Raw genomic sequence first — 24,433 nt, forward strand, 5'->3', positions numbered from 1 at the left:
TGCACTTGAGATAAAAATAGGTGATTCTATGCACATTTGTTTAATTTTCTCAAGATTTTTATTTAGAAAAAGCTTTTTTCAATGCAACTGAACCTCTTTCCTCAAGGAAAGCTTTGAGTTTTAATTTTAGAGAAAATGATTAATTCAATTTAATTGTTTTTTTGAAATTTCTCAAGTTATCTCAATTATAGAAAAAGAAATATCTTAAGTTTGATTTCTTCTCTCAATTTAATTCTTTTCTTTTGTTTTCGATTTAACTCTTTCTTTTACAAATTTATTCCTCTTTTTGTGATAAATTTCTTTTTGTAAATTAATTCCTCTTTTTCTTTAAGTTAATTCCTTTTTTTGTGATTTAAATGGCAAATTTATTGATTAATTAAATATGCTAGGATATTTAATTAAATAAATATGACAATTGATCAAAATAATTTACTTGGAATGATTAATTAATTAAATAAATATTTAATTAATATAGAGTGATTAATTTGCTATGTAACCTTAATGATTGAAGAATTAATTAATTAGGTGCTCAAGGTTGATTTAATTGCCTTTGGTTAGGACCTTGGTGATGTTGTTGAGATTAGGGGCCCATGGTTTAGGTGACCATTTTTTAGGGTATTACAACTATTAGCTCTAAAATGCTTAGGAAATTCCCTTTTTATAGATTTTCATGAGCAAAAATCCCATGTGGTAGATATCAATAGTTGAGATTAAATCTTGCAAGATTGATGACTATGAAGAGATTGGTTGGAATGTGAGAGAAAAAGGAGGAAGATGTTCCTCCTACACATGCAGGATGGAGGAAAAGGTGGAAGGAGAAGCCAAGTGTCAAAAGGCTCACCTCTACTGGAGTTGAAGACTTGAGAGAATATAGGATGGCTGGAGAAGGTTTAGGGATGTTGAGATAGGTGGACTCAACTTCCTCCAAAGATGTAGGGATGTTAGAGAGAATATAAAAGAATTGAAAATGTGTGTACATTATTTCATTTAAGAGATGGAAGTTGAAGATAAATATGACTATTAATAATTGAAAATTAATAATTTGTTTAGCCACAAAATTGTGAGTTGGCAAGATTGAGTGATGCGGAGATGAAGTGAGTTGGAAAAAGGAGATTAATAATTGTGGAATTATTTAATTAATGAAGACTATAGAAAAATTGATAATGGATAATTAAATATTGAATATTTAGTAAGATTAAATTAGAAGAATGACTAAATGAATTAAATTAATTAAACTTTTCAATTTAATTATTTAATAGAAGAATAAGCATTAAAATGAATTAAATAATTAAACTTGTCAATTTAATTATTTAATAAAGAAATTAACAATAAATAAATAAATATTTATTTAATTATTCATAGCCAATTTTGAGTGTATACAAAAACAACTTCTCCAGCCTGGCTGAAAAGAAAGTTGGAGAATAAGAGGAAAACCGTCACATATGCCACTAGTGAGGTTGATATAGTCTCCCTGTTACTGCAAAGTTCCCACAAGCCCAAGAAGGAAAAGAGGATGTCTCAAATCATCTCTGATTCCATGTCTGGTCACCAACTATTGCAAATTACTGACCCCATAAAGGATATGAATAAAGGTGAAATAATAGAAAAAGATTACAAAATTAGTCATATGGATATGGGACCTTCATATGGATAAAGGTGAAATAATAGAAGGAGATGTTTATCATGTTGATTTTTTAGTGAATGCACTAATTAAGAGAGAAAAGGAGCAAAAGAAAGAAAATTTGGAATTGTAGTCTCAAGTGCAGTCAATGAAGGATTCCATTGCATCTATCATAAATCCTATTGCATGGGAGGCCTCAAGTTCAAATGTGCAAGGAGTTGCCCTTGATACTGTGCACAAAATTAAGAGAAAACTCGGATATGCCAAGGTTGTAACCAAGTGGATGGATGAATTGTATCAAGGTGGTGTCATTTATGTCACTAAGTTTAGGAGATTGCATGTAATTGTGCTAAATAAGAGGAGGAAATTTGTGGTTGAGTTACAAAAAGTCCAAAAAGAACATGACAGTATATTTGTGCTTGCAAGAGAGGTCGCAGAGCTCCTTTCAATGAGGCATGCTACGCTGGTGACTGAAAAATTGGTGGAACGTCCTGAATAAATTGACCCTACCTGGATTGAGGCATTCGATTTAAAGGTAAAAATCTATAATGATTATATAGATGACATTAATAAAGCACTGGGGCATTACTTTGATGACTTGGTTAAGATTAAAGATAATTTTAATGCTTTGGAAGTTGATCTAATGGATGGATTGGAAAATGTTTGTGAGCTTAATCAAATGCTAGATCAGTTTAAAGAGACTTATTAGAAAGAAATCAGAGATCCTCAAACCATTTCTCCAAAGGTGTTTAAGAGGTTGAGTCATCTGCAAGCTTACATAGTAGCCTTTGAAGCTGAAATTGATGGCATCCATAGGAATAGACAAATCACTTTCTAAGTGGAAGACAAGGTTGCAGATCACAACCACACCAGGGGATAGAAGCATTACCATTGTCATCAACATGTGTAGGTAATATAGGTAGAGAATCAAAATTCAAATGGCGGCATGTGATCAACAAGAGGTGGAGGTTATTGGCGGTCAAAATTCTGAAGCTGGAGTGGCGGTTGTGATTTTATAGTTTTTATTGCTTTTCTTAATATTGACTCTTACACCTTTACTTTTTAAGCTTTAAATAGTTGGACTTGAACTAAATTAAGGATATTTTGGGCAAACTTTGATTTTCTCATTAGAGAAAAAAACTTTTGTTTTATTAAGTATATTTGTATTTTTCAGTTAATTTCAATATAGAAAGACATTGGTGATTTTAGATATCAATGATGTTTGAGCTGTGGTGTATGAATTATTTTGTTTGTGTTAGATGGTTTATTGATGAGTTATCTATATTTTAAAGCGAATGATTACGTATCTTTGTTACTGCAAAATATTATCCGTGAATGATATTTTTGTAGTGATTTTTGGTTTATTTAAGAATTGGAAAATTTTAAAAAAAGAGAATATGATTTATGTTGTATGTATGCCTTTGAAGATTTTCTAGTTAAAAGCATTTCCTTAATTTTCTTTCTGGTTAAAAGCAATTATGAATGGTCTATTATTTGTTGAAATTCTTATGAAGGTAGTTGCCACCTAGTAAAATAAGCAGATAATCAGTCAGTAAATGGTTATTTGAGACTGGTTTAACTGTGGTTACATTTGTCACCTTTTTGGGTGTGAGAATGTAGATTTAGATGGTAAATATGTTAACCAATAAAAGGCTATTTTGAGGAGATCAAGACAGGCTTCATTTTGTGCACAGATTTTTCTTCCGCTACAAGTGATTCTGCATGGAATGATTTATATTCTTGTTAGCATGTTCACATATTGAACAGACTAATAAATTTGGTACACTCTTGGATAGTAATTACTGGTTGTTTTCTTATGATTCAATATCTTCAACCTTTTGGCACATCATTCCTTCTCATTGATAGATAAACTTGTATTATTTAGATGCGAGTTGTTGTGATTGTTGTTGGCGACATTCACATTAATTGACAATCGCTTTCACAATTGTTGGAAGATTTCTTTATTCAGAGTATGGAGGCCAATTTTTGATGCCTATCATGGGGTGATCCTTGTCCACTATAAACGTCTGGAGTAGAGGCATTAACATCGAGATCATCTATGTCAGCATCTACATCTTCCACATCAGCTATGGGCTTCAATCACAATGACCGAACTATGTAATCTTTCCACACATTGACAACGACATGAAAATCAGTCAAATAATTGCACTACGAGCTTCAATCACAATGGCCGAACTATGCAATCTTTCCACACATTGACAACAACATGAAGATCAGTGAAATAATTGCATTGTTGAATGAATGGCTTTTATCAGTCCATTGTGCCACAAGCTTTTGGCACTCAATTATTTTGCAAGAGCTTTATTTCTTACGAGGTATGCTTGTCTTGCATTTCAAACATGAGCATGGTCTTGAGATTCCTCTTTCAGATCTAAATATATGTTTACCACTACATCTCTAGTTTCAAGACATAGTTGTGTTGTTTGTGTTATGTTAATAGAACTTCATATTCTGCTTTGGCGAGTGCATGTGCTCTGGTTTTCAATTGGTATTTGGTAATTTTTATCTTGATGTACAAAATTGTGTTCAAGTTGAGAGTTATTTTTTTCTTTAGTTTTAGGCTACAATTTAAAGATCAGAGAAGATGACCTGATAGCACTTTCTTATTGGAATAATAGGAAATTGCCAAAAATCAAAACAAATATAAAAAAGTTATAAGCCTATGTTTTGAAGAACATTGTGTATTTTTTCAACTCTTCAAAGGGGGTGTTATTTTTCTTCCACAATGATCAGAAGTTCTCCAAAGTTCCTTCTTCTAGATTCACAATTGCTACATGGAAATAATTATTCTACCTCAAAAACCAAACTCAAAAATCAGCTTGAGTTTGAGGAAGTTTGGGATGTGGTGAGCGGTACCACATTACGACACTAATAACTCAATGATGAACCACTAGTACCAAACCGGTACTGAGAGGGGGGGTGAATCAGTACAAACACAAATATAGTCCAAAATCGATTTGACAGCAAACACTCCGAATGACTGATAAACAAAGATACCGATAAAACAGAGTGCAACCAGTAACATCCAGTATAGCTCAATCAGTCATGAACCGGTCACTCAATAAGCTTTTCTCTTAGCTCAATACCACATTATCATAATATTCACATGCATGAACTAGTAGACTTAACCATCAAATCTTCACAACAGTGAGTTCAATATGTTTTATAGACAGGCATAAAACATAGAACCTTCATGTGCATAACAGATAAAACAAAGCATCACAAGACAAAAGCATTTCACATGACACACATATTTTTTCACGTGGAAACCCAACTGGGAAAAACCACGGTGGGGATGAATACCCACAAGCTGCTTTTTGAACTCTTTAGAAGTCCACTCTGTTAGGAGCCTTGTCCGGTTAAGAACATTACAATAGGTTCTGGTAGGAACCGATCCTGTTAGGGATCACCCGGTTAAGGGATACCCGATTAAGGGTTAAACCCGGTAGGGTCACCTTGTTAGAGGATTTTAAGAACTCAATAGCTTAAAGGATCTCCTAAGCTTCTCTAGCTTCTTAGAACTCATTAGCTTCAAGTTACTCGGTTAAGGGATTTGAAACAAGTCGGTTAAGACCACCCGATTTAAGGGATTTTGAATCAAGCCAATTAAGGCTACCCTGTTAGGGGATTTTACAACTGTTGAAGTGGTTAGAGATCAACAGGTATTACAATGATCTATTGATAGCACTCAATGCTAATGCAGATCTGTTTTGGCTCCTCTTCACCTTCTGCACATTCACTTTGCAGATATCTCTTCTCTCCTTTGGTTTGGAAAGAATCACGTATCACTTCCCTTGGATACACACTCACAACTTTTGCCAACAACCTAAGACAGAAACCTAACATCGACCTTATAGGGAACATACAGGTTGGTAGCAAAAACCCTAAACCCTAAACCTGTTAGGTTGAGCAATTCAAACGGTTCGATCCTAACCGTTGAATCATACTGCATTAAATGCACCAGTCTTGAGTCGATCTCAAGACATTCTCCATCATCCATTATCCACCATTTTCATGGCGGTTGATAACCCATCACACGTTATCACCATTTGACAAACTTCATACATTCCCGAGGTAGATAGGAATAGTCTTCTTCATGCAAGATCCTTCACGCGCATAGAGCTTACGTGGCAACATGATCTGTCCTCCATCATACTGCTAACTCATCACACAAAGATCACCGATTGAGTCACATAGACTTGAGATACTCCAACCAAAAACCTTGAAGTGGAAGTTGCCTTACCAACTAGTAGTCATACATTGCTTCCATGTGCTGGTTCCCATAACTGCATGCCGGTTCACCTTGAACAAATGTGCCGCTTCACTTTGGCATATACCGGTTCACACATATGTCGGTACCTCTTTCTTCACTTATCACATGTGTCGGTTCACACTATGTCTCATATTGACATCAATGACAACATACAATATCATTATGTCTTCATGCCAGTTCACATTCACAAAAAGGCTCATGTCGGTTCACATAATGCCAACAATCTCCCCCTTTGTCATTGATGGCAATATACAAAAGATATCTTCTCTGCTTCACATCTTCTCCTCATTTGCTGCAGATATCTTTTCACTTCACTCCTTCTCCCCCTTTGACAACAATGCCAAAGTGGAGGTACAATCATCACTATTTCATCATGCTGCTCCCCCTAAGGAGTAGCATCCTTAAACACACCAATCAACCAAAGATTTGTCTATCCAGTACCTGACTGATGTGGAACAATCACTTTTAGTTCACCTCCCGAAGGGGCAATACCCCTAATTCACCTCTCAAATTCACAAATGTTGTCTTTGGGAGAGGCTTGGTGAATATGTCTGCTAACTGCTCCTTACTGGACACATGCTCCAGTGCAATCTCTTTATTCTGAACCTTTTCCCTCAAGAAATGATACTTAAGCTCAAAATGCTTGGTTCTAGAATGTAAAACCGGATTCTTTGATATATTGATAGCACTTGTGTTATCACAGAATATACTTACCGGTTCAGATACAGGGATCTTGAAGCCTTCCAGTACATGCTTCATCCAGATTGTCTGAGTGCAGTTCATGAAAGCTGCAACATATTCTGCTTCTGTTGTAGACTGAGAGATACAACTCTGCTTTTTACTCATCCATGAGACCAGTCTACCACCGAGAAAGAATGCACCACTGGTTGTGCTCTTCCGGTCATCCACATTTCCGGCCCAATCAGCATCTATGAATACTTTCAGATTGAAATTATTGTTGTATGGGTACCACAATCCATAGTCAACTGTTCCCTTCAGATACCTAAGAATCCGCTTGACTGCACTTAAGTGAGATTCTCTTGGACTCTTCTGGAACCTTGTAGTGATGCCAACTATATGTGCAATATCCGGTCTACTATGCACTACATAATGCAACTTACCAATCATTGATCAGTATTCATTCTCATCAACCAGTGCAGAATCATCCTCCTTTGTCAATTTGCAATCGGTGTACCAATCGGTTTTCTATCTTCCATGCCAAAAGTCTTCAACACCTCTTTGACATATTTGGACTGAGTGATGAAGATTCCATCTTTCATCTGTTGGATCTGCAGTCCAATGAAGAACTTAATCTCCCCTATGAGTGACATTTCAAACTCTTTCTTCATTTCATCAGCAAACTCATGACTCATCTTGTCATCTCCACCAAAGATGATGTCATCAACAAAAACTTCACAGATCAGGATCTGATCTCCTTCAGACTTCAAGTAGATATTGCTATCTTCACTTGTTCTCTCAAATCCAATATTCACAAGATGGGAATGTAGGCACTCATACCATGCCCTAGGTGCTTGCTTTAGACCATATAATGCTTTATGTAGCCTACATACCATGTCACTATCTTCAGATAGGGTAAACCCATCTGGTTGCTCAATATATACCTCCTCTTCAAGTACACCATTTAGGAATGCAGATTTTACATCCATTTGATATACCTTGAATCTCTTAAAAGCTGCATATGCAAGAAGCATACGAACTCCTTCCAATCTGGCTACAGGAGCAAAGGTTTCCCCATAGTCTTCACCTTCTTCTTGAGCATATCCTTTGCATACTAGTATAGCTTTATTCCTAATCACTGTGCCATCCTCATTCAACTTATTTCTGAACACCCATTTGGTGCCAATGACATTTTTATGCTCTGGTCTGGGTACCAAGGACCATGTACCATTTTTCTCTATTTGGTCAAGTTCTTCTTCCATTGCCTTGATCCAGTCTTCATCATTATGAGCCTCTTTGAATGATTTAGGCTCAAATTCAGAGATCATACATAAGTTTTCTCTGATCTTTCTTCTGGTAAGGATTCTTGCATTCTTATCACCTATGATCTACTTGGGATCATGATTCAACTTGACATACTGAGGAATGGTCTTAATTGGTTCTTCTTGCTTTTCTTCTTCATCCTCATCTTCATCAGCATCAGCATTCACCAGTTCAGGAACACTGTTACTGGTACTCAGTTGATTGACAACCGGTTCCCAGAAGGTTGCAATCAGTTCATTTACAACTTGCTCACTGCCGGTTTTCTCAGTCTTCTCAGAGGATTCATCAACTCTTACATTGATGCTTTCCATAATTCTCTGAGTCCTATTGTTGTAGCACTTGAAAGCTTTACTCTTGGTGGAATATCCTAGAAATATTCCTTCATCACATTTAGCTTCAAATTTGCCCTGATGTTCACTCCTCTTGATGTAACATTTGCTACCAAATACCTTAAAGTAGTTTACCACAGGGGTCTTACCGGTCCAATACTCATAAGGAGTTTTGTCCTTACCCTTTTTTATGAGTACTTGGTTCATAGTGTAAACTGCAGTGCTCACCGCTTCTCTCCAAAAGGTGTGAGCAACCTTTCCTTGAATCAACATAGTTCTAGCTACTTCAACCACAGTCTGGTTATTCCTCTTTGCCAGGCCATTCTGCTGTGGAGTCCGGGGGGCAGACAACTGTCTCTTTATGCCAAATTCTTCACAATACTTGTTAAATTCACTGGAAGGGAATTCCCCTCCTTGATCAGTTCTGAGACATTTGATCCTTTAACTGCTTTCCTTCTCCACTAATGCTCTGAATGCTTTGAATTTCCCAAAACCTTCAGACTTGTCTTTCAAGAATGTGACCCACATCATTCTTGAGTAGTCATCAGTGAGAATCATGAAGTACCTATCACCCTGCACACTTCTAGTTTTCATAGGACCACATAAATGAGTATGTACAAGATCAAGCAAGTTGTTAGCAGTGAAAGATTTACCTTTAAAGGTTGAGGAAGACATTTTCCCCAATTGACATTCTCTACACAAGGTATTATCCGGTTTGCTCAGCACCAGCAACCCTCTAACTACCTTGATCTTACTAGCCTTCACAATGTTGTCAAAGTTCACATGGCAGAATCTCCTATGCCATATCCAGCTATCATCAAGCTTAGCCATAAGACATGTACTTATATTTGCATCTAGATGAAATAGGTTACCTTTAGTCTGCATGCCGGTGGCTACCAATTTACCATCTTTACCTTTGATTCTGCAAACTCCATTCTTGAATTGCAGAGTGAGACCACTATCATTTAGCTGGGCAACACTAAGAAGGTTGTGTCTGAGACCATCAACCCAGTACACATTATCAGCACTACTCTTTCCATTCAAAGAGATGGACCCTCTGCCTTTGACCATGCAAGGTGCATCATTGCCAAAGCGAACCACACCACCATCATACTCTTCCAAGGATAGAAACTTGCTCCGGTCACCAGTCATATGGTGAGAACAACTACTATCAATGATCCATTCATTTGAATTTTTAAACCAAGAGACAAGAGACTTCTTGTCTACCACATCTTCCTTTACAGCAACAAACACAATGTCTTCATTTTCTTCATCTTCTGATTCCTCATCTGTGACACCTTCATCAACTGCCACAAAACAATTTCTTCGGTTTCCTCCTTTGAATTTATTGAACCTTCCGGTTTGTCCTTGTTGTCACTATTAGGACAGTTAATAGCAATATGTCCTATCCGGTTGTAGGAGAAACATTTCAAAGGTAGCTTAACTTTGTATTTACCAATTCCTTTTGGGAATCTCTTGGCTAGAAGAGCTTCAAATTCCATCAGAAACTCTTCATCCTTCATTTCTCTGTTCTGAGTAGGTTCCCCACTAGTGCTAGCCTCTTTTCCTTTTCTGGATGGTATAGCAGAAGCTTTAAAAGCTGATTCTGACTTTTGAACACTACCATCAAAACTATTCAGCTCATAGGCTGTCAACTTGGCTATGATGGAGTCCAAGGATGCCTTAGACTTGTCTATTGATCTCAACTCTTGAATAGCAGCAACCCTTATTGCATAGACTGGCAACAGGGATATCAGGACTTTACTGACCATAGTGGAATCTTCTATTTTGCCACCTGCACTCTTTATTTCTCCAACAACTATTTTGATTCTTATTCCATATTGCTGAATGGTCTCTCCTTCAACCATCCTCATGTCTTCAAATTTTCCTCTCAAGCTCTCTTCCTTAGTCTTTTTTACATGCTCATCACCACCATAGATATTTTCAAGAGCATCCCATACTTCTTTGGGATTTGCCTTGTCCTGAATATCAATAAACTCAATGTCAGATAGACTACTAATGAGGGCTTCCATGACTTGCCCATTTTCTTGTATCTCTCTCTTTTGGTCATCGGTGAGAGTACCGGTAGGAACAACATATACATTTTCAATATAACTCCAGTGTTGAACACCCATGCTTTTGATGAATATCTTCATCCTGTCTTTCCATATACCAAAGTTTTCCCTGTTGAACTTTGGACCTTCCCTCTTCATCATTTGGCTAGGATCTTTTCCTCAAGCGGTTAAGCTTACAACACAGAGGACCTGGAGCTCTCTGATACCAATTGATAACTCAATGATGAACCACTAGTACCAAACCGGTACTGAGAGGGGGGGGTGAATCAGTACAAACACAAATACAGTCCAAAACTAGTTTGACTGCAAACACTCTGAATGACTAATAAACAAAAATACCAGTAAAATAGAGTGCAACCGATAACATCTAGTATAGCTCAATCAGTCATGAACCGGTCACTCAAGAAGCTTTTCTCTTAGCTCAATACCACATTATCATAATATTCACATGCATGAACTAGTAGACTTAACCATCAAATCTTCACAACAGTGAGTTCAATATGTTTTATAGACAGGCATAAAACATAGAACCTTCATGTGCATAACAGATAAAACAAAGCATCACAAGACAAAAGCATTTCACATGACACACATATTTTTTCATGTGGAAACCCAACTGGGAAAAACCACGGTGGGGATGAATACCCACAAGCTGCTTTTTGAACTCTTTAGAAGTCCGCTCTGTTAGGAGCCTTGTCCAGTTAAGAACATTACAATAGGTTTTGGTAGGAACCAATCTTGTTAGGGATCACCCGGTTAAGAGATACCCGGTTAAGGGTTAAACCCGGTAGGGTCACCTTGTTAGAGGATTTTAAGAACTCAATAGCTGAAAGGATCTCCTAAGCTTCTGTAGCTTCTCCGAACTCATTAGCTTCGAGTTACCCGATTAAGGGATTTGAAACAAGTCGGTTAAGACCACCCGATTTAAGGGATTTTGAATCAAGCCAGTTAAGGCTACCCTATTAGGGGATTTTACAACTGTTGAAGTGGTTAGAGATCAACAGGTATTACAATGATCTATTGCCAGCACTCAATGCTAATGCAGATCCGTTTTGGCTCCTCTTCACCTTCTGCACATTCACTTTGCAGATATCTCTTCTCTCCTTTGGTCTGGCAAGAATCACGTATCACTTCCCTTGGACACACACTCACAACTTTTGCCAACAACCTCAGATAGAAACCTAACATCGACCTTATAGGGAACATATAGGTCGGTAGTAAAAACCCTAAACCCTAAACCTTTTAGGTTGAACAATTCAAATGGTTCAATCCTAACCGTAGAATCATACTGCATTAAATGCACCAGTCTTGAGTCGATCTCAAGACATTCTCCATCATCCATTATCCACCGTTTTCATGGCGGCTGATAACCCATCACGCGTTATCACCATTTGACAGACTTCGCACATTCCTGAGGTAGATAGGAATAGTCTTCTTCATGAAAGATCCTTCACGCGCATAGAGCTTACGTGGCAACACAATCTGTCCTCCATCATACTGCTAACTCATCACACAAAGATCACCGATTGAGTCACACAGACTTGAGATACTCCAACCGAAAACCCCGAAGTGGAAGTTGCCTTACCAACCGGTAGTCATAGATTGCTTCCATGTGCCAGTTCCCATAACTACATGCCGTTTCACCTTGAACAAATGTGTCGCTTCACTTTGGCATATACCGGTTCACACATATGCCGGTACCTCTTTCTTCACTTATCACATGTGCCGGTTCACACTATGTCTTGTATTGACATCAATGACAACATACAATATCATTATGTCTTCATGCCGGTTCACACTGTCTCATATTGACATCAATGACAACATACAATATCATTATGTCTTCATGCCGGTTCACATTCACATAAGGCTCATGCTGGTTCACATAATGCCAACAGACACAACACAAATGTTGATGAACAAAAGAAATTTGATCAGGCTACATAAAGGAAAAATTGATCATTTTGTTCAGTTTGTTTGATGATGTTCAAGCCTTTATCCATGACTCCTCCACAACCAAAGATGCATGGGACAAGCTCAAGATGCCGTATGAGGCAAAGAATCAGAATTAGATCCTAAATTTCTAGAGTAAGTCACATGGCTTAAATATGAAGAATGGGGAACAATTAGAATCCTTTTTCAAAAGGATTGTAGAGTTGAGAGCCTCACTACAAGAATTAGGGAAAATAGTTGATGATGCAGTTTTAGTGCCTATTGTTTTGCAAGCACTACCATCCAGATACAAAGTGTTTGTGATAACTTTGAATGTCATAGAGATGACACCCGGTTTTGAGAAGCTAGTAAATCTCCTTTAAAATAAAGATTCTTTAAGCAATAATCTTTGTGAGGAGGATCATGCTATGACTACACATCATAAAGGCAAGAAGCCTATGCAACAATTCAATAGACCTCTCAAATATGGTAACTCATCTATACCTCAGAAGAAGTGTCCAATATGTGAAAGAGTTGGACATGATGTCCAAAATTATTGGTACAACTCCTTCAACAAAGAATCATCCAACAAACCACCTCCAAATAAGTCATTTCAAAGTGGTAAACCACAATGGGATCAAAATAACTTGAACAAAAGCAACAAAGCAATGTTGGCAAAGTAGATGATTCTCTAGATGAGGAATACATGCTTTCAGCCCATAGTTTATAAGATGGACCACAATCCACCTCAATATGGTATGTGGACTTAGGTGATACAAAGCACATGATTGGATAGAAGGATATGTCTCTCACATTGAAACCCCGTCATGGTACTATCACTCTTGGAGATGATACCACCCATCAAATCAAAGGTATTGGAGACATCTCTTTTTAGTTTGGCATAATTTGTTGTAGGCTTAATAATGTCTTGTACGTGCCAAGACTTACCAAAAATATCCTTTATGTTAATCAATTTCTTGACCACAGTCTTAGGATTGCGTTTTATGGCAATCAAGATAACAATATTTGTTTTTATCAAAGATAAGTCTAAAAATGAAAAGATTGTTGCTAGTGCTACTGAGTTGTCTTTCTAGAAAGAAACATAGAGCACTCGTCTATACAAGTGAGCATCTTGAAAGACAACGTTTACAACTGGTGCATATCAATTTGTGCATTCCAATGACATCTAGTCACAATGGTTTTAGGTATTTCAGCTTTTTGTTGATGATCACACAAGGAAAATGTGGTTATATTTCTTATAGCATAAATATGAAGCTTTTTTCCCACTTCAAAGAGTTTCACACTCTTGTAGAGGAAGATATGAATCATCGTACTCGTGTCCTCCACCCAGATCAAGGGGTGAATACACCAATACAAAATTCTCCACATATATGAAGGAAAATAGAATTCGATGTCAACTGACTACAACATACACACCTCAGCAAAATGGTGTTGTTGAATTAAATGAATCACATCATCATGGAGATAGTTTGATGTATGTTGAAAGATTCTCAACTCGATCATGCATATGAGGGTGAAGTTGTACACACTACAGTATAGCTCTTGAATAGTGCACCACCAAAACCCCTTGATTTCATCAATCCAGAATGAGCGTGGATACAAGTAAAGCCTTCTATCTCACATCTTCATGTGTTTGGATGTACTTCCTATATGCACATTCCTAAACAAAAAAAGGAAGAATCTACATGAAAAATCAATGTAATGTATTATTCTTGGATATAGTAATGAATATAAGGCATATCTCCTTATGGATCCTAAGGCAAAGAAGATATAAATTAGTAGAGATGTAATTTCTTATGAGAAGCATGATGTAAATTCTCCTCCTTCATCATCATCTACTTCAAATAGTACTCCCATAGTCAACATGTATGGACAAAAATATGTGAACATTTAGAGTCATTCAACACCCACCAATGTCTCAAAACCTTTAACAAAGTGGTATACTAGTACCATTCAAGATGCAAAGCAAGATGGAGTACCAGACACTTCCACTTTAGGTCCAAGGACTCACAACATGACTCTCAATGAGGTAAATTTTACACTAATGACTTCAGTTGTTGATAATTTTGAGCCATCTAATGTTCAGGAAGCACTAGAATAAAAGCTATGGAAAGAGGCTATGGAGGCAAACTATCAACCTCTGATGAAAAACAACACCTAGGAGCTTGTTGATCTACCACCTAGTAAGAAAGCAATATGATACAAATGAATATTCAAAACAAAACATAAAGAAAATGGTAATATAGATAAACATAAGGTTATACTCATAGCCAAGGGATATACTTAGAAAGAAGGGATAGACTATGAAGAAACCTTTGTTCGTACAAAAAAGATTAAAACAATTAGAATGCTTTTTTCTTTAGTTGCTCAGTTTGGATGGAAACTATAGCAAATGGATGTAAAAAATGTCTTTCTCAATGGAGACCTTTAGGAAGAGGTCTATATGACCCAACCAAAGGGATACATTACACTTGACATTGAAGAAAAGGTATGCAAACTTGTCAAGTCCCTATATGGTCTCAAACATGCTCCTAAAGCTTGGTATATTAAAATTGTTGAACATCTGCTACAACATGGTTTCACTAGGCATACATATGATCCAAATATCTACCTCAAGGATCAAGGGGGGGATATTGTGTTCATAAATTTATATGTTGATGACTTGGTTATTACAAGCATCTTAGAAGCGATGGTCAAAACAATCAAGAATGATCTCAAGAAGGCATTTGATATGACAAATATCAAACTACTGCATTATTGTCTAGGCTTGGAGGTATGGCAAACTAATCACCATATCTTTGTGTCTTAAAGGAAATATGCCAAGTCACTGCTTGATAAATTCAGTATGATGGATTCCAAACCCATGTCTACACCTATGGAATTAGGATTGCAATTATCTAAATCTGATACATCTCCTCAGGTGAATGCAACTCTCTATCGTCAAATGATTGGAGGTTTGATTTACCTGAGATATACTAGACTAGATAACAATTTTGTTGTTAATTATATTTCATGATTCATGTAGGAACCAAATACATGTCATTGGCTAGTAGAAAAAAGGGTCCTAAGGTATATACATGGTACAATGGATCATGGTTTGGAATATAAAAAGAATGATCAATTCTTCTTGACAAGATACATAGATGCAGATTATGAAAGTTGAATTGATGATAGGAAATCCACTTCTAGATTTTTTTTCTTCTTGGGCTCTGGTCCTATTTCTTGGATAAGTAAGAAGCAAGCCATGATTTCTTATTCTTCAATCGAAACAGAATATTGTGCAGCAAGTGCAACAATTTGTGAAGCAGTTTGACTATGCCACATATTAGAAGGATTGGGTGTACCAAAAATTCTCAAGCTTGTTCGTAATCCAATAATTCATGAACGAACCAAGAATATTGAAGTATATTGTCACTTAATACAAGAACATGTTCAACAATACTATATTCTGCTTCAATTTTTCTCCACATAGAAACAACGTGTCGATATCTTCACCAAGCCTCTTTCACATGTGAAGTTTGAAACATTTCAAGATACTCTTATTAGTACTTTAAAGAAATTATGTAATAGGGGGAATGTTTGCATATTCCATCATTACCCATATAGTTTGTTTTGGGTTTGTTTAATTATTATTATATTAGTATAATATAGCATATGGTTGCATATTAGGTTATATCATTGAACTTATTTCTATTTTAAAGCATACAGTTCACTGATATTACTCGTATATATTTGTAGACTTTGAGGGAGAATAATATCAAAGATAATTATATGTTTGATTATCTTTGATAATCTATTTGCATCGATTTACTTCCATTATTCATACTTTTACCATAATTTCATATTTACATTCCAAATTCAACTAAGAAAGAGGATAATCAATTCCAACTGGTAAATCCAATTAGAATCTCAGTCCTTTCCCCGTTGGGATTAAGCCTAGATCTATTGGTTCACTCCTCTTTCAATGTATGTTGTGCTAATTGAGTTATTTAGTGGATTTACTTGGTGAAACCCTAATTCCTAATTTTCACAATAATATAATTTGGTGAACCTGATATTTTTCATGCTTAATTTTGATTTCTTGTCTTAGATCTTATTTTGTATGCATTTTAAAATTCAAATTTGCACTCATAGTTTTTATTTAGAGGATAAATTCACAAAAACTCTAATTTATTATTCTAAAATTAACTTGTGGGTTGCATAATTTTTCAAAGTATATTTGCAGATCTGATTATTATCAAAGGTTATGTTATCTTGCTCAACAAATCCTTGATAAAACACTAATCAGATATGAGAGTCACTAGCTATGTTTGCTTCCTTTTCTTGGAAGAGATTAGCAAGATCACTTTGTTCTGGTTTCAGAGTTCCCCACCACTATATTTATTGGTGGTGTGGTGCAGGGCACACATCACTCCAAGCCAAAAATTTTGGTTTTGTTCTAAGTTTTGTGTTGTCTTTAAAGTTGCAATAATGGACCAACCATTTGGGACTTAGTGGAGCCATGGTTGAGTTGTCCAAGCTTTGATATGTTTTAGAATGTTCTTTAGACAAGGAAGTTGTAATGTTGATGTTTATCACAAGTGTAGTACTCTAAATTAGAGTCATCATGAAATAGGGGTTTAATGTATTGTTTTTAGGTCTCTAGGATGCTTAGAGGGCCTTTGGGATCCTTGGAAAGCACTTGAGTGCAAAGTTGCATCCTAAGTTGAGCAACATTTTGCAAAAGTTGCATTTTTGGATGTTGGCATTGAAAAGTTGGTTCAAAAAACTAAATCATGGGCATATAAGCCAAAAAAAACTTCATTGTACAGGTTGGAGGATCTGGAATGCAAAAGAAAGTTTTTGTGTTTCAAAGAAATCTTGTCTTTTCATCATTTTGATAGTTTCTCCTTGTTTTTGCTTCATTGTATGGTCTAGTATGGACTTGTCAATAGAATCTCATTGTAGGGCATGAGAGTTTGTTGAATAATCTTTCCAACAAGGTAGATTAGCAATTCAAGTGTGTTTGGTTGCAGAGAGCTAATCCATTCTCTATGACTAGGTGTAAAACCCTTGCAAAGTAGGGTTTAAGGGCCAAATGGCTCTAACCTGAGAATCCATTGATGGTACTAGTTGAAATCAAGGGGAATTCTAGGTTAGGGTCTATAAATATGTTTAGAATAGGTTTTTTGGTTTTGCAGGCCTTTGTGTTGATTGTGCAATGATGCCCTAGACTCACAACTAGGAGTCGGTGAGTTAGGACAACAGAAGATGTGTGTTTTCAAAGTACAAGTGGATTGATAGAAGAAAATATGACACATGGTTGGAAATCCCTTTGAGTTACCTTGATAAATCCCCGAATATCTTTGGCAGATGTTTTGACTAGTGAACCTTTTCAAGAACAAATTTGTGAGTCACCCGGTAGGCCTAGAACCCTTGAAAATAGGACAGTTTTGGTTCCCATATGTGTACGAAGAACCTAGATGAAATTCTTCAATATTGTATGAAACTCTAAAAAGGGTACTCAAATCTACAATTTTTTTGTGGGCTTCTGTGGGAAGTTTTTAAACTAAGCCCTGAAAACCGTCATAGGAGGGCTAATTGTATTAGGCCTATTTGGAGTGGGTAGAGACCAAGAGAGGTTAAGAAAGCTTGGCGATGGGTTTGAAGGTGCTGAAACCTCTAAAAGACATCAAATACATTATGTAAATGCATTTTTCCCACCTAGAACGAGTTGGTGTGTTGTGATCCTTTGCAGAGGTTGTTGGAGCCTCATGAGTGGTGTTAGAGATTGAGGTGGAATCCTGAAAAGGCGGTTAGATTGTCAAAGATCAATGGCTATACCTTGGAGGCAAGCCAAAGTGGATCAGACCTTGGAGGTCTAGATAGAAAAACCCCAACCAAGTACCATTGGATGGGCTTGAGGAGTTAGAGGGTTGAGTAAGACAAGAAAGACAAGAAGGTGAATAGAATTAGCTCCAAGACTCTCTATATCATGGTGCCTCACGTACAATATTTTTTGGTGGTGAACGAAGCTTGTTCTGACTCCCTACAACATAATTGGAAGTATGATTTAGATAAGTCCATGGGATATCCCTGTAAGAGATAAAAGAAGAACCTTGTGATAATTTCTTCTTAAGGGCTAACACTTCTTTAGCCAGCCTTTGTACAATAGGAATTTTTCTCTTGGTAGACAATGATTCCATATAAGAGTTTTCTTTGGACCCATTTGTCTGTATCATTATCTTACCCACAAGGATAAGATCATCTTAAATATCAATTGCTAAGGTTTGTACAACTATAAGGTCTCTCAAAAACGCCCTTCTCAACAAGAAACTTACCTCAGATTGCTCAGTGTTGCTAAAGAAGCACTTCAAATTTTCAGTACTGGGTTGAGCCACCATTAGAATTTTAGTAGAGAGCTTGTTAAAATTATCCACAAACTCTTGCATGGGTTCATGTGGTTCTTTTTTCATTTGAGTCAACTGTGCTAACAATGCATGAGCATCTTCTGTAGCCTTGAAGCTCTCTTCAAACTTTGTTCTAAGTGTTTGCCAGTTAGTGATTGTTTGTGTCACAAGATGATAGAACTGTGTGTTTGAAAAGTGGATTGTATTTGTATCTGGAATACACAACACTTCAATTAAGTCATTAGATGCATGGTTAGTAAATCAATCAACAATGAACAATTAACCATCACAAAGCGACCTATTGCCTTCTAGTAGATGCGAGTTTTAGTCTTGCTCTCAGATTTCTATATGCAATACCAGTGACTAGACAACATCTAAATGAAGGATTTAATCTATATGAGTATGAATTTGAATAAATATTAGGCTAACATTATTAAGCTATGAATAAATATTAAGCTAAATGATTTAAAAAATATGCAATAACTAATATGCAAACATTCTCAATATGAAATCTTAGTGAACCTAGAGCAGAAACAACATAATAACAATATATCCTCCAGGATCCTTGATTAGGATATGAGAGCCTGAATTTATAGAAAATTCAGAAAGAAACCAACCGCTGAGATCAAATGATGATGAGCGGTCAAGATTTTTCAAGAGGAAGCACAATCCAAGTGAATTGATGTGATTGGCTGCTTTTCTCAATTTTAAAGGAAATTAAACTGAAATTAAGATAAAATCAGAAAAAATGATTTATTCTCTATTTCATTCAATTTTGAGATTTAATTGTTTTAATTGCTTTTCTGACATTTTTTTCAATTTTTAATTTGATTTTCAAGATTATCTCCATTTGATTTGTTTTTCTCAATTTTTAATTCTTTTTTCCAATTAATTTCCTTTTTTTGTGATTTAATGGAAAATTGATTTATTTAATTAAATATACTAGGATATTTAATAAAATAAATGGGATAATTGTTATCATGCCGAAATCACTCGAAATGCATAAAATTTAGAATGAATGCAACCTAAACCTAGTCACTGGATTTGGTATGCTTAATTTTCATCATTGAGCATTTTACAAACATAGCAAGCAAAATAGAGTTCCTTTCTTTTCATATGCAATATTAATTATCTTGTCCGCAATGACCCTTTTTTCGTTCATATCCTTGGACAGATTACGCATGCTTTCCGATTGCATATTAAAGAAATTTCCTCAATAAAGACAAATAAATGACTCCAACCTCCCTGTAGCATACAAATAAGTGGAGTTGAGGTATGTGTGGAAATTTCACCTTGATGTGAAGGCACTTATCATAGACACCCAGCTGATTAGATGTTTCCAGATCATCAGAATCATTCCTACAAGCATAAAACAAAGAAAAGTATTATGCCCCCAATCCTTGCTCCTCTTAGTCAAGATAGACTTCCTTGAGTTACTCAGAGGGAATAATAATAAAAAACCAATGTAAAAGAAAGCATACAAAGATAATATCAATCATATCTCAAACAGTGTAGTGATTGTTTTCAGTAGTCTTTTTTATTTTTATTTTGTGACTTTTTGATTTTTAGGATTTTTTTAAAGACATTTTATGATTTTTTTATGATTTTGTTTAGGACATGTTATGATTTTTAGGAATTTTTCAGCTATGCCCCTAGTATGCAGACCTATATGACATGATGGTATGCAAAATGCATGTGGAGACAATGAATTTTTTATATGACCTATGTTAATGCAATATATATGATGAAGATGCATTTCCTATTCGAACAAGGATGACCGTGTTTGTTTAGCACTTTGTAATACACCAATTAAATTGGTGGTACAAATCATTTCATAGATAAGTAGTCAATCGATGTGTAAGGTCCTTTGGAACATCCAAATTAACACACTTAGTGACTAGGATTTACAAATGGAGATGTGGAAAAATTCCCATAGATTCTTGAAACTTTGGTCTTCTTTTGCCCATGTGAGTGCAAATGAGTTAATTCGTGCTCTTGTGTTCATTAAAGATCCTTAGCATCCTATATGACTAGCTACATGGATTATTCTAACTTCAAAAGCATCCTGAATAGAGCCTCGCTCCTAGCAAGCTTTTAGAGCTTCAATGAGGTTATAGACTATAATTTCTCAAATATTGCTCCATTGCCAGTAGGAGTTCATAGCCCTGATGGAGTTACTCACATGTTCCCATAGTCAAGCTTTTTGTCTCACTTGCATGCATGATATTGTAGTTATATATCATTTCTCTTTTGCCTTGAGATGAATATTTGGCATAACACTTTTTTTTTTCTTGCCTTGACTTGTAAGTAATGAAAGCTACTTGAGTGTGACAATTACAGTGGCGCTGAAGTAGAATTTTAGATTTTTCTCTATTCATATGATCAACTAGGTGTCTAGAATGAATTAGAGATTTTATTAATGTGTTTGAGATATAGAAATTGATAGATTTTGGGTTAACAAGTCTCAAATAGTGAAATCACTACCCAACCATAAGTAAAGCTTTGTCATGGGGTAATGTTGAAAATAAATGACCTTAGGACGTCAAAGACTTCATGTCCGAATATCTAAGAAAGGAGACAACCCTTTTTTCTCTTGAATGCAAACAAATGATAAACTTGGACAGTTGCCTTGTTTTATTGATGCTGCTATATGCAAATGCAAAATTTTTGTGAATGTGATGCATTTAAAAACTATATGCGATGCAATGCTTTGAATAAAATGATATGCAATGCAGAAAGAACATGCTAAACTAACCCAACCCTTAGATATAATATCGTTTAAGGTACATGTTGTTCATAGGGTTAGGGAGTTTGGTGTAGGTAGTTCATTGGTCCAACATAAAGATGTCTTTCCAAGAAGAACTCAGCTAAGTGTACATGTCCAACATCTCCAATGTTGATTTCCTTAGTTTTTGGATTTGGTGATGAAACTAGGGTAAAGTCTTATGCAAAAGATTGGATAAGGGGTATGGAAGGATAAAAAAGAGGTGTTGGACAGTGGATCAAATATTAAAAGTTTGGTGCATGAGAGAATGGAAATGTCTACAAGATCACCATGGGCACACATCTTGAGGGATTGTGGATTGATGGAGGAAAAATGGATCTCAGATTTTGAGATTTGGATGGAGGAACAACCTGGGATTTTGGGACATAAGGATCCAAAATGGATGAAGGAGGTGATGGAGAAATATATTTGGAAGGTTTGGATGGAGGAACAACAATCTTGGCTATTGATTTGGATTTTTCTTTAGACTGTTGTGCTTCAAGGAGACGCTTAGGGATCCACATGGTTTTTTATTTTTCATACTTTTGCAGTTTCTTGGAACGCATTGCTTCTACAAGTGCCTTAGGAACCCATATAGATTTTTATTTTTCTTTCTTTTGCTCAATGGGCCTTTGTGTCCTTTTGGATGGATGGAAGGTATGCGAAGATGTACGCCTTTATTGATCCTGCACAAGAGATGGAGGAATATAGGGTCCTAAAATGGATGGAAGAGATGAAGGGGAAGGCATGTATTTGGATTTTGGTTTAATAGGGATACCAACATCTTGAGGAATGTCACTGAGGCCATGACCCTTAATATTTTCTTTAATATTGAGAGGTTCTTGCTTGTGAAGGTCTACCCCTTTGCGTTTATAAATAATTTAACTTGTAGGATCATGAGAGGGCTTTGTAGGCATGACGGATCTGTGAGGTGAACATGGAGGATTATGACAAGGAGATGAAGGTATACTTTGATCTTGACATGGAAGAGGACCATTGGATAGAGTAGGAAGGGTGTTTGACTCTTCATTTTGAATAGGATCATTTGAAAAGGTGGAAGAGGCATCATGATCTTGCTTAGGAAGGATGATTTTCTCTTGAGATGGAAGGGGATCATCTTGGAAGAAATGGAAAGGTATAATGGGAACCTCATGGGATTCTAGGGAGATAGGATGGCCCTTGAGATAACCCTGGAGGATCAACATGAGAAGTTTCATCATTAGGTTCATTATTTGGGAAATGATACAGACTATTGTTTATGTCTTAGGAGATGGATACATCATGTAAGAGATGGAGGCTACATGTGGGTCATTGTTAGACACAAGTTCATTATTTTGATCATGCTTGGTAATGACATCTGGTTTCTCTTTAGGTGAATTTTTAGGATCTTTGATTTCAATAACACCATCATCAAGGAGGTCTTGAATTTTATGTTTTAATTCCACACACATTGAAGTATTATGTTTGTTATGTCTATCATATGCACAGTAATTACTCAAAACTTCACATCCCCATGTGGTCTTTTTAGGCAATATGATAAGATTGTGCTTAAGAAGCTCTTCCAAAGCTTACTCAATAGATTGCCCCAAAGGTGTAAACTGTCTATCTAGGGGATAAATGTATTTTTGTCTTGGTGAAGATATCTTGTGATCTTGTATAAGATTTGGCTTTTGATTTTCAATTACTTTCTGTTCCACCTTATGTAATTTTTTTAGCATTTCTTGAAATTTGGCATTCTTAATATCATGAAATTTTATCTCAAGAGGTGTCATTGAATATTTTTGTTGGGCTTAAATGTCATATATTTCTCTCTTGAGATATTGAATTTATTGGGCCAAGGTAGCCATGGGCTTCTTACTCTTGTCAGAATTTTTAGAAGAGCTTCTAGTTTGAATAGGCATTTACAACTGACGGGACCGAGAGATAGATGTGATGCAAAAGTCAATATCAAATTGAAGCTAGTTGTTCGTTTGACATAGTGATTGAGAGAAGTAACTAAGATTTAGTCTAGTTTCAGGAAAGATCTATCATGTGTAAGACGTGATCTAAGCAACTTAGTGTGATTTGAGAGAAGTGACTAAGACTCAGTCTAGTTTTAGGAATGATCTATCCTGTATAAGACGTGATCAAAGTAGCTTAAGTTTGATAAGTAGTTGATTGAACTAGCTGAAAGATGATCAAAAAAATTGTGCAACACAACGATAGGGGTACACTATCAAGATTGTTTATGCTTAGGATTATGATGACCAATTTTATGCTTACTGTAGACTAATTTAGGGCAAGTTTGACTGTTCTGGACTGACAAAATCAGGAATTCATATGACAGAGTTTTCAGACCCAGACGACAATTTATAGGTTCTCAAACGACACAGACAATTTCTCATACAAGTTTTTGCCTAAATTCACACGACAGTTTAATGGCCTCCAGATGACAATCTATTGAGTATGATTTTTATTCGTACGATAGTATGCTAAGGGATAGATGACAAACTGATAGGATCAATGAAGACTCGTATGATAATAAGCATGTAGCCAGACGACAATTTAGCAGACTCATACAATAGAGGACTGGACAAAGACAAGATTGTGACACAGACAGAGTTTTGATGACTGACATAAACCAGATTTTGACTAGCACTGAGTTTTCATGATCGACAAAGACTACTTTTTGACTAGGACAATGTTTTGATCACTGAGTTGTTGATGTTTTTGATTTGTTTTCTGTAGTTTCAGGTATGAAAACACAAAAAACATGCAAGATGTATAATGACTTCAATCACAACACACTAACCCTACGAAAGTTTTCTTAGAGAAGAAAACCTTTTCTTGCACACTTAGGTACACACCCAATAGCTAATTAGAATATGGTCATTGAGTCTCACACAATGGATTCTCAACATCGTATTAGCTGACTCCAAACACTAATGGGGGCATGATATGGCAAGTTTCTTAAGAGAGTTACTATCTCTCTTGCACAAAGATTATCCCCCTTTCAGAGGTGAATCAA

Source organism: Cryptomeria japonica, chromosome 2, assembly GCF_030272615.1.
Source record: "Cryptomeria japonica chromosome 2, Sugi_1.0, whole genome shotgun sequence".
NCBI classification, from domain to species: domain Eukaryota; kingdom Viridiplantae; phylum Streptophyta; class Pinopsida; order Cupressales; family Cupressaceae; genus Cryptomeria; species Cryptomeria japonica.